This window comes from Adiantum capillus-veneris, chromosome 19 (genome assembly GCF_014529385.1).
Source record: "Adiantum capillus-veneris isolate H3 chromosome 19, ASM1452938v2, whole genome shotgun sequence".
In the NCBI taxonomy this organism is placed as follows: Eukaryota; Viridiplantae; Streptophyta; class Polypodiopsida; order Polypodiales; family Pteridaceae; genus Adiantum; species Adiantum capillus-veneris.
Genome location: NC_140949.1, coordinates 113,301,659 through 113,314,619, shown reverse-complemented (window position 1 = coordinate 113,314,619; position 12,961 = coordinate 113,301,659).

Below are 12,961 nucleotides of genomic sequence, written 5' to 3'. Positions count from 1 at the left end.
TCAGCAAATTTTTAAACTAGTGTTATGGTTTCAGTAACTTACCTACACACATTCTAAGCAAACCTTCAAACATGTTATTACTTTTTGTACTTTCAATGGCAATTTTTACCTTCAATGATGAATAATTTTCAATGACTCTATGGATGTTCATTGAACAAAGACAAGACGTTATGTTGGGCCATAGGTTTTCATTGTGCAGTATTGATTGCACTACCAATGGCATACTTTTCACTATATCAAAATGGCAAAACCTTTGATGACGCTAAAGAAAGGTCTTCTAAGATGTTTCATATGGAAAGTCGAAAAATCAATTGCAAGTTCTTGTATTTTTGCATAGATTTGTTTGCATTTTGGACATTGTTCCCAACAAACTTATAGACGCTTGCACTTGCATCAAGCCAATAGCCATGCTGTGGCTGCTTCCAACCACTCTTTTAATTCTCATGCATCAATTTTCTTATACCTGCTCCTGCATGATGGCATCATTTTTAATAGGAAATTGCTCTGATTGTACCCGTGATCGAAGGTGAACCATCCATGATTAACACTTTTCCCATTTTTGGAGATTATCTAGAAGAGAATACCAAACTAAAGGGTCACCAAACCACGACATCCTCATAGAGCCACAATATAGTGATTTCTATGACATCATCGTAGAGCCACGATATATTGATTTGCTATTGCTAAGTTATCGTATCATTGTGTCTCTATCAAAAAAATGGATTGAAGTATTATGTTACCCTTGGTAGATCAAGGGCTGTGAACTTTTGAAGTTTGATAGTTCTAGTTTGTTGAGGGTTATAGTCTGTCCTCTTGCATTGGGGAGATACTGAGACATCTAAACGTTTCCACTATGCCATCTCAACCCCGACCTAAGTTATAAGATATTGGAGTCTTTGTAGACGTGGCAGTTCCCTTTAACCCGGTCACAAGGTCACTACCACATCTTCATAAAGTCTGATATTTATCCATATAGCAAGTCAAGATCTTCCTTCGTGAGCCCTTGCTCAAAATAGTCAAGACATTCCTTGGCAAGCCCTTGCTAAGGATTTCCTCATATAAGTGACAGTCCAAAAGACTAAGTTGCCAATGAAATGTCCTTGCACATAGCTAGCTAGAGGTCTAGATGCCCTTTCTCGGTATGTGTAGTCATGGCATCACCAATTGTGGCCCATAAATCTTTGCCTTCAGAGGCAATCATTATCACCTGCCATAGGCTGACCTGCATGGGCACCCCTTGCTCTCATCAATTTGTCTAGTACTCACACCCCTTGCTCTCATCAGTTTGGCCTCTTGCAATACCTTGAGGCATCCTAAGGTAAACGCTACTTCAACGCCTAACTACTACCATTTTAGTGATGCAACCATCTCACTATAATAATGGAGACCTACCTAAGTCGATGCTCTACAGCAGTAGCATGTAATAATTTGTCAACCCAAGATGGCTTAACCAACCAGTGGCGTTGTCATGAACTATTAGAAGCAAGCAAGCATGAGGCAGACACAGATAATGACATAAAGAGAGAGCCTGTTGATCCTCTTTCTTGTAAAAAGAAGTAGCTAGAAGTTTGTACACCTGCCTAAGTAACTCCTTCACACTAATGAAATTACATATGATATGTTGACCGTGCAGATCAGAAAGTCTTTCATTGGAGCTCCGTTTGTAATGAAAGGATGCAACACTGTCACACTATTCATAATCTCTTCCTCTTCACCTAGTCCATTTGAATTTCTTTTTGCATTTTGAAATGCAACTCAACAGGGGCACGTCTTCATTAAGCAAGTTTACATTGCGCTTGAAAACGCAAGTTTGAAGGCGCCGTTGAGCAGTGGTCTTCAACAACTAGTTTCAAGTTGCGTTTGGAAACGCAAGTTGATAGGGATAGGTGATAATGGTCTTCACTATAACATTTAATGGTCTAGGAACTTGTGTGTAGCGGAAAATAACATAGTCATAGTGAGCATTTCATTAAGAATAGATTCCTAATGAGCATAGCAAGAGTGCTTGGATGGAGAGAGCAACAAAAGCATAACACATAGTTAGATAGGCATGAACAATACTTCAAAAAGAGAGAGAAATTAAGCTATTGACAACAATTGAGGATAGGATTTACATGGAGCCGGCTTTGTATTATAGGTTTCCCCCATCAAGGGAGACATTTTACAATACAGTACTTTGTGTTCCTTCAATAACTTGCTGGTGCAATGAAGATGGAAGCTTCAAGCACCAAGCTTCTCAGACCCAAGACCTCACACACCTCTGAAGATGGTGAGAGCTAGCGGGGTATGAGAGTAAATCGAGAGGAAGAAGAAGTATGCTTACGAGATAGAACTTGTATTTCTCCTCACATAATCACTCTTAATAGCTTATCATAGCTTCGTAATTAGCATGGTAGAGGAGATGAGCATGCATTGAAGCTTGGCTCTTGGTTGGATTTGCATCACAAAACCAAGATTTGTTGGTGTAGGCCTCCCTTCTCACAAGCTTGGAGTAGATGATGAGCTTTCCATTAAATCTTGAGAAGGAGATAGTCTTCTTTACTTCACACATCAGTTTGTGTGAGTGTGTGTGTGATAATGCCTTGCAAAAATCAGCCCCCCCTCTCTCTTGGTCGACCCCTCTTGCTAAGTCCTCTTGCTGGCCCCTTATTGGCTCATGCTAGGCTTAGCCAATAGGAAATTAGAAGTATAATTGCTAGCCATGTGACATGTGTCCCCCTTTCCCCTTTTGTGAAAGCTTTAGGTATTTAAATAATTAAACTAATCTCTCATTGGTCATCTTAGTCTTCTGGCCAATAGGAATCAGGCAAGCCATTGGGATGCTGAATGCTCATTGGACCCCTTGGGAGACTATCCAATAGTCTTCTAGAGAGCTTAATTTCTATTGGTTCTTTTATCAAGTGTTTTTAAATGAATTAAACTAAATGTACTCTAGCCTAATTCTCATTGGTCCACCTCTATCGCCATCCAATAGGATTTGAATGCACCTTGGGGGCAATTGGGCTAGGAAGCTGACATGTGTCCACTATGCCCTTTGTGTAAAGGGTGCTTGGAAGAGTGTGTGTGTGTGTTTCTCTCTCATCCCCTACAAAAATGGCTCGCCCCCTCCTTGATAGGGATGTGGGAAGACTTTTGAGTCTTCCCACAAGCATCCAAATTTCCCTAAGGCTTGACCATTGAGTATTTCATGTAATTTTGGAACCTAAGATTTTTGGAAGTCTTAATGGGCTGAACCTTAGGGTCTTTGAAGCCCATTGATGCAAATTTCTCTTTTGCAGATGGTCCCTTTTTGGATCCCTATTTTTCGTCCTTTGGATCCCTACTGAGGCTGGTCTGCTAGCCTTACCAATATTCTAGCTTTTTCTCCCCTGGTACTTCCCCATATTAAATGATAAGTTTAACATGAGAAAATCATTTAGGAGAATTAGATATTAGTTATTATGACATTACCTCTCTATTGAAATCATAGTCATCCTCGACTATGAGGTAGAGACGATAAAACCTAATCGTTAGTCCTTTTTCTAGCCGGTAAAGGATCCCTATTTTACCCTACGACACCATTCCATAATGGACGACTAATCCATTTGGCGCTTGAGAGTCTAAACTGCCACAAGCATGTCTATGCATTCGCCATATCAATCTTCCATAGTAGAGTGACAAGCTCTACTTGGTGTCTGGGAGATGTCGTCTCCGCAAAATTGATCCTAAGCATGCATACTTCTTAACATTTGTGCACAATAAAGAAAAAGAGAGTCTTATAAGAAAAAAGCTTTGTTTATTTCAAACATTTCTACATTTGCTTACTCTCGGGAAGCATTGTAAGCATTAACAAGGTTTAGGTTATCCTTTAATTGTATGCCTTGCATCCATCTAGCATCTTCAAAAGGATAGTTCTTAAACTTAATAAGATACTGTCGGATAATCTTACCGCCTCTCAATACCTTGTCTTCATGTCGAAGAATGGACTCGGGCTGCAACACCTCTTCTTGGTCCTTGATCTCTGGTGGGTCTTCAATAGTTGGTTCTTGAGGTGGCTCTCCTTTGTAAGGCTTTAGTAGGTTCACATGGAAAGCATTGTGTATGAGCCAACGACTGGGCAAATTGAGTTGATAGGCCATCTCATTGATTGGTCTAAGAATCTGGAAGGGACCATAGTACCTTTTTGCTAACTTAGAATAGTACTTTTGGTGTCCTGTGCGATTCTTGCCCATCGTGTGCCTTAATTGAGCCTTGGGAAATTTAAGCAAGACCCAATCATTTTCTTTAAAGGCTTGAGCTCTTCTGTGCTTATTAGCAGCAACCTTTTGCCTTTGCTGTGAGATAGAGATAGCATCCTTAATCTTTTGGAAAGATTCTTGTAGGTCTCGGCTATACTCATCTGCAGCGAAGATCTTTTGGTGTACCTTAAGTAGCAGGGGACTTTTGGATCTTCCCTCAATTACCTTGAAAGGTGATTTTCCCGTGGAAGTATGTACAATGTTATTGTAAGCATACTCCACTAAGGGTAAGTACTTCTCCCAATGGGACCTTTGATCTACTTCTGTTACATACGCTTTTAGTAGATCAAGAATTGTTAGGTTAGCTAATTCACTTTGGCCATCCATTTGGGGATGATAGGCCGAAGAGAAGTTTAGCTTTGTACCTAAATTCTCAAAGAGACCCTTTTAGAAATTACTGGTCATTCTAAGATCTTTATCCGACACTGTGGACATTGGCAAGCCATGGAACATAAAGATTTGTGATATAAAGAGGGTTGCCATTTGATGGGCTTTGATAGTCTTTTTGACAGGTATGAAATGTGCTTGTTTGCTAAACTTGTCTTCTATCGTCCATATTCTTGTATTCCCATGGGTAGACTTGGACAATCCAAAGATAAGATCCATGGATATGCTCTCCCATGGTGAATTAGGGATTGGCAAAGGTTGAGGCAATCCAGGTTGATTTCCTCTATCAAACTTCATCTTTTGGCATACCACACATTTTGAAACATAGTCTTGTATGTTTTCTTTCATGGCAGGCCAATAGAAATATGTTTCTATCCCTTTTAGGGTAGACTGAATCCCTCTATGCTCCGTATAGGAAGGAGCATGGGATTCATATATAACTTTCTCACATAGTGAGTTAGTAATGCATAGTCTATTACCATAGAGAAGATAACCATCTTGTAGGGTAAATGGTTCTTCTTTCTTCCCTATTGCAAGGGCTAAAATCACATCTCTAAAATTGGGATCAATAACGTACTCATCTATCATAGAAGATAGATCATTGAGTTGCTATGGAAACTGCATTTACTCTCGGTCGTCTTGAGAGTGCATCGGCTACTTGTTGATAATGCTTTCCAGCAGTGCGAGCAATATGAAAATGAAATTGCAAAAGGAAAACACTACAAGAGGTTGTGTGCTCTTGTGACGCTGTTAGCGACGGAAATACACTGGGTTTTTATACCTCCGGCGTCGCTAAAACCGTCGCTACGAGCGTCGCTACGAGCGTCGCTAGAAGCGTCGCTATATAGCGACGCGTATAGCGACGTTTACATAGAAGACTATAGCGACGCCCATAGCGATGCTACAGAGCCATAAATAGCGACGCTTATAGCGACGCCCGAGAGAATTTTTTTTTGGTGGCAGGGCATTGAATGCCTTGCCACCCATCAACCATATTGTACTTGATTCACTTTTTAAAAAAAGTGCAAGGGTAGATAATAGACCCAAAATGAAAACCCACAAGACGCATTGTTTGCAAAATTGACAATTGTACACATCATAGGCAAAATGAATTGATTGGCAAATGTAATAATGACAATTGTACAACATCATAGGCATAAAGAATTGATTGGCAAAAGGAACTGCGGTGACAAATGTAATAATATACATGGTTCAAAAAGACGTATAAAATCCGTCTCATGATACATAAGCTATGAGAAACCCTAAACTAATGCTATCTAGCTACGGCTAAACTGACGTCGTCTAGTCAGACGTCTCATCGCGTCCAAGCGGCGTATCTGTCGGATTCTGCAGAAAAAGACAATAAGACAGCTTTCAGTAAGTATAAACATATAACGACATTTATAAAACAATACAAAAAATAAAAAAGAGTAAACCCTAATACTAACCATGCCGCCACGAGAACTGAGAATGTCCATCAGGGCGTTTAAGCCCTTCCTACCTGCGTACTCGCGCTCGTACTCATAAACCCTAAACTATCGAACATGAAGAGCAATGTGAAAACACTTACAAAATCGGCCTCAAATGATGCCCATCCACCGCTCCCCAAGTGGTGCGAGCTCCGTGCCTCTACTCACGCTCTGGCTGCATCCTTTTGTTGCTTCCACTTGTCGGGATTCTCGCGCGCTGCTTTCTTCGCATTCTTTCAATCTTCTTTGGCCAGCCAATCTGGCCTGTTCCACCCATTCTTGATTGCTTTTTGCACTTCGGAACGCTTGTGTTTGCAGTATTCGCGCATTCGAATCTTCATCAGGTCTTCATTGAAGCGCTGATCCCGTGTTGGAACGGGAAACTCATCATGAAGTATGCTGATGACTCTGTTTTTTAAATCACTTGGTACTTCACTCCATTTGTTTAGTATGTAGTGTCTAAACAGTTGAGTGCAAAGACCACGCATGCGCGAGATCACCTTCTTGCCGTCATCATCCATGATGATGCCGCCGCTGATGTCGACGGAGTAAGGCAAGCCCTCTGGCCGGTGACGCGTGAACCTGGGTGTCCCGACAGGGGTCTCTAGCGGCGTGTCGATGGGGGTACGGACGTCAGGTGTCTCCACCGGCGTCTGGGCCCCGAAGCGAGGAGTGTCGAGTGGGGTGGCTCCTGGCGGAGTAGGTAGAGGTGTGTAGCTTCTAGGAACAGTCAGCCGTGCAAAACCTGGCGTAGATGGCGATGCTGTGGCTGGTGTGGGGGCGGGCAAAGAAGGGGAGGGTAAAGAGCCTCGTCGAACACGAGGCGGTGTGGAGGCATCGGTGGCGGAATCCCCACAACAACCGCCACCGCCACCACTAGAGCGCCGGTGTCTAGACGAGTGTGAAGCTCGTCTCGTCGACGCCGAAGCTTCGGAGCGCGCCGAATGCTCCGAAAGAGAGGGAGATGCGGATGGAGTAGGAACGCGCGATGATGCGCCAGAGCAATGACGCTCCACGTACCACTGTCTCTGCTGCGGTGACAAAGAAGAAAGAAACTCCTCATCATCCATACCTGCATTAAACACACGAATATTTAAACTTAATATTGAATGAATAGAGTAGACAATGACGTAAAGACCATTAAATACAATGACGTAATGACGCATATAAATACAATGACGCAATGAATTGAGTGATAGAAGAGGCAAGTCGAAAACTCAGAATTTTCAATCAAAAGATGTGAGTGCGAGTAGAAAAGAGCGTTATACACCATGGAAGGTACTTAGAGAGCCAGAGCTTTTACAACACGGAGCAAAATTGTTCAAATACAATATTTGTGGCTTTAAGAGATCTCTCTCTCATCCTCGCATAACTCAGCATAACTTCCTATATCTATATAGAGCTCTCCGTTTAAACACATATCCTCTGTTTCATTTTGTAGCTCCTCTGCATGCACCCCATATAGAGTAGTAGCATCTTGATGCTCGTCTGGCACCACCGCAGCGGCTTCTGATTGAGCATCTTCTCTGATCTCCTCCATTGATGTCGTTGTGATTGGCACATGGTAGCCTTCATACGTCCTTGCACTATGAGGGGCTACCTCTATGACGTACCACCGGTTTGATGTAGACTTTGTAGGATGAAATATTACCTGCCATAGCCACATAACTTACATGAGAGCTTTCAAGCACATAACTTGTAAAAGGGGGATGTTAACTATTTACATACTTACTTGTTCACAATGCTCGGGTAGTACGAAAGTGTCTCTTAGGTCAGTCCATTTCTTAGTAGAATCCACCTCAAGAAAACCAGACTCTCCTCTACGCACAGTAGCGTTGCGACCCTCCATGATTATCTTGAACCATTGCACGTCGAACAAGTCGACAAAAAATCCTCTGTAATCGATCCTCAAAATCTCTTGCAGCGTGCCGAAGTAAGTGAGTTCCGCCACCACAGGATCTGCATCAGAGGAACGTCGTCGACTAGACTGTTCAAATTTTGCCATGATTCCACAATCTTGAGTAAAACGCTTTTTGTCGATTCGTTCCACCCTAAAATGTCGACCTTTACACCATGCTGCTGTGTATGACTTATACTACAACGAACAAAGATTATGAGTGGCCGTTCAAACGTTTATAAATAAAGTCACTTGGTAGTCGTACATTGCAAACTTACCTTGGTTGCGCAACCCCGAGAGTACTCCCACTCTTCTTCAGTCACTTCGTCACCGCATTGTTGTGCGCTTTTCAATTGGTTGTGCAACCATCTTAAGCTCATGAAGGTTGGTAGGCTCTCCAGAACCGCTGGATAGTGCATCGGTGGTCGTCTTCCCCGTCTCCACTCGATTCGTGCCCTTTGTCGCTCTTGCTTTGCATCCTCATATTGTGAAATGCACTTTTGCATCACTGGATTGTGAAGCATGCAAATTCGGTTGATTTTAGCCTTTAGATCTTCCGTCATCTTCTTCTCAACACCGAGATTGCACATGACAATCCCAGATATGCGCTCATCATCTATGGTTCGCCATAGCGTGTCCCGGGATTTATCAAATCCGTCTAGCCACTCTCCAATGTACACTAGGGACTCTGATACCAACCAACCTTCTGCCATGCTACCCTCCGGACGTGCCTTTTGACGCACATATCCCTTAAGCGTTTTCATGAAACGCTCTAAGAAGAACATCCATCTGGAATGAACTGTGCCAGCTATTTCCACCTCATCAACTATGTGAACAAGAAGATGCACCTGAATGGTTAGCATTGTAGTAGGAAAATGTTTCTCAAACATGCACACAAGCTCCGCAGCATTTAGTTTGGCGAATGGTATGGAGTCTACGTTGATCTCCTTTTGTGAGATCCATTGCACCAGCTTTGCAAGTTTGTAGATTGTGTTACGGATGTCGAGAGACAAACATCCCTCAATGGCAACCGGTAAAATAAACTGTAAAGTATGTGCAGCAATGATATTAAAGTCCACATTTTATGCAATGATATTAAAGTCCACTATGAACGTACCTGACACATTTTATGCCAATCGTGTGACTTCAAACCGGTAAGCTTTCCTTCTTTAGTAAAACACGTTCGGAGCGAGTGCATTACGCCAGTGGGGGTCCGCAAAGATCGAATGGTTTCTTTTACTTTGCGTTCTTGGGCTCCTGTGAAAATCCATGGTGCTTTAGGGAGTTTTATCGATCCATCGGACGCTGTTTGCGGCCAATATTGCTCCATACGATCCACATTTCTAAGGTCAACTCTGGCTCCCAAAGTATCTTTCTTGCCGGTCAAATGGTCCCATAGTAGATTACCCACATTCTTGAATATGTGCATTGGATCGAGCAAGTGATTGATCATGAGTCGGGGCCAGTATGGTAACTCGTACCATAGAGATAGTCTCTTCATCCCTGGAGGCAATCCGTCATCGCACATCTCCTTCTGCTCTAACCATGCTTGTGCAGACATCCTTGGTGGCTCTCTTCCCAAAAAGCCGTCGCATAACACATGATTCTCTAGAAGATACGCTTGATGACCTTCGTAGATTTGCTTCTTCAGTGAGGGTGCCCTACGTGCATTCAGTCTAGGTCCACATGTGACACATGCCCTGTATCCGCTTGTTTGAAGCCCTGCATGTATACACATGATAATAGATCAACTATGGGAAAAAACAAGATTTACAGTGTCTGAGTGAGGAGTGTCAATAGATCACCTGAGCATTCTGTTAGCCCGGGATAGTCATGCATGGTCCACATTAGAATGCCTCTGATCAAAGCATTCCGTCGTCCTGTGTGTCGGCTCATATCCACCACCTCTATGCCAATCCACAATTGTTGTAGCTCTTCCAATAGTGGACGAAGATACACATCCATATTCCCCACTTTATATCGCCCTGGCACAATCAAGCTTAGCCATAGGTGCCCCTTCTTCGTAGTCAACCACGGGGGAATGTTGTAGTTGACGATGACAACGGGCCATACACTGTAAGATGTTGATCTTTGACCAAATGGATTTACGCCATCCATAGCCAGGCCTAAGCGCAAATTTCGAGCTTCCCTGGCAAAATCCGACCATGTTCCATCTATATGTTTCCACGCTACGCAATCTGCAGGAATTCGTAGCACACCATCCGAAGATTTATTCTCCTCATGCCATGATGCTAGGGCGGCCATGGACTTACATTCGAAGAAATGCTTGATGCGAGGAAGCAGAGGGAAATGTCGCAAAACCTTTTGTGGAATTTTTGTCCCGTGGAGATCTACTCGATATCTTTCGGAATCACATTTCGGACACTTCTCCATGTCTATGTATTCCCTTCTGAAAAGAATGCAGTCATTAGGACAAGCGTGGATAGAATTGTAATCCATCCCCAAGTTTCGCAAAATCTTTCTTGCTTCATCTCGGGAATCTGGCATCACATTGTCAGCTGGTAGTATGTGCTCTTTCAGCAATCTACACAACATAAAAATATGATACAGTCGTGTAAAAATCTATCAGATCATTATACATTTAGAGTTCTATTAAAGTAAACTAATTGTAATAGATCACCTGAAAAGCGCTATGACGCTAGTGTCACTCCATCCAAACTTTGCCTGCATGTTGAGAAGAACCAGGAGTGCTTTCAATCTAGACATACGTGCTCCATTATACAATGGCGTATCGGCTTCACTTTTCATATCATCATAGATAAGCCTTTCTGAATCCATGATCGTCTCGATCATTTCATCAATCTCGGGCTCAAACATTGCCTCGTTGGGAATGTGCTCTGCATGATCATCCCCCGAGCTGTCAGAGGCTACATCTTGTGGCCTCACATATGCTGCTTGACCAAAGCGCCTGCGAACACGTCTATTGGGTTGCAAGATTGCTGCTTGTTGGCCAGCGTCAGAGTCCGACGAGTTATAATTGGCAACAACTCGATCTATAATAGATGGATCGAACTCGCCAAATTCACGAACGTGCTGCAAAGAAACACGTCTTGTCCGTCGCACAGCATGCTTGCATTGATTACAAGGACATAAGACCCTCGTTGAGAGATAGGTGTTTCGGTTGGACGGTCCCACATCCTCGTCGCTACTCATAATGAGGATAAAAAACTTATAACCTGGACAACAAATTTAATATTCTATTGGCATTCTTCGTCTTATCTCTCTCTCTCTCTCTCTCTCTCTCTTTACCTCACATTCTCTAGTCATGTCCAATCCCCGCACACCTCGGTCTAGAGGTGCACGGAGATCAGAACCACCGGGTTATAATCTCGTCTTTATTGGTCAATACCTATATTTGTGGGTACAAGAAATCTACACACCACGTCTACATGATACTGCATGTAGTGGACAAAACCCCTTTGCCTCTTCTCTAGCTGTAGCACTTCACTTCATCTTAACATCTTTTCACAGTAGATCTTTTCACTGTTCGTCTAACTCTAAACCATAAACCGTAAGTAATTCTTGCGTGGACTCGATCTAACGTAAATAAGCGTAAATCTAAATAAACGTAAATCTAACTAAAAATAAAGCTAAATCTAATTTAACGTAAGTCTAATGACTAGAGGTTGTCTAGATGGTCATTGTGTCGGGGATGTAGTGACTCTTGCCGCCCTGAAGATCCATCTTCTTCCCTATCTTCTGAAGACATTTCACCAGTACTTTTGGATCGACGGAGCCCACCATGAGTGAAGGCAGCAATACCCTATATTCCATTGAGGGCTTTCTTCACCCGCTTCATGCAGGCATCGCAGTCTATGGAGACCTAAATCTAATCTAATATAACGTAAATCTAAATCTAGCTTAAATAAACGTAAATCTAGTTAAAAATAAACCTAAATCTAATTTAATGTAAGTCTACATATAACCTAATCTTTAACGTCTTTTAAGATAGTTTCCTACGACGTTATAACTCTCTTCTTCTTGTGTGTGTGCGCGTGTGTCGATGTGTGTGCCAATAAAAAGAGATAAATGGTATAACCTTTCTATCACCCATGCCAAGTATGATAGATTGATTATGCCATTTCCCTCTTGAATAATAGGTCTTGAGTTCAACTCCTCGTCGGCTAGATCTTTAGGTCTTTTAATTTTAATTAGTTTCCTACGACGTTAAATTAGTTTCTCTCTCTTTCTCTCTCAATGTGTGTGCATTTTTTTGGATCGTATGCATGTTTTCTCTCTCTTTTCCTCTCTCAATGTGTGCGTTTTTTGTTTATGCATGTTCTCTCTCTCTTTTCCTCTCTCAATGCGTGCGTTTTTTGTTTATGCATGCTCTCTCTCTCTTTTTCTCTCTCAATGTGTGTGTGCATTCTTTGTTTATGTATGTGTGTGTGCGTTTTTGTTTTTGTTTGTACTCTCTCTCTCTCTCTCTCTCTCTCTCTCTCTCTCTCAAAAACACTATGTGTGTGTGTGTATGTGTGTGTGTGTGAGAGAGAGAGAGGGAGAGAGAAAGAGGGGAAGGGAACATGAGAATGAGGAGAGGGAAGGAGCATACCTGGCTCTCCTTCCTCTCCTCGTGTGTGTGTGTGTGTGTGTGTGTGGAGAAGAAAAAGAGAGATAGAGAGAGAGAGAGAGAGAGAGAGAGAGAGAGTGAGGGAGAGCGTTACCTGCTCCTTGCTTGAGGGCCCCGAAAAACTCAGATCTGAGATCTGAGTTTTTGGGCGCGCTCGGTTATTTTTTTACCCCAGCCGGCGTCGTTATGAGCGTCGCTATAAGCGTCGCTATGAGCGTCGCAAATTTACAAAGAAATTTGCGACGCTTATAGCGACGCTCATAGCGACGCCGGGAATTTTTTTTTTGAGCGTCGCTGTGTGAGCGTCGCTAATATGAATAGCCTCTTGTAGTGAAATTTT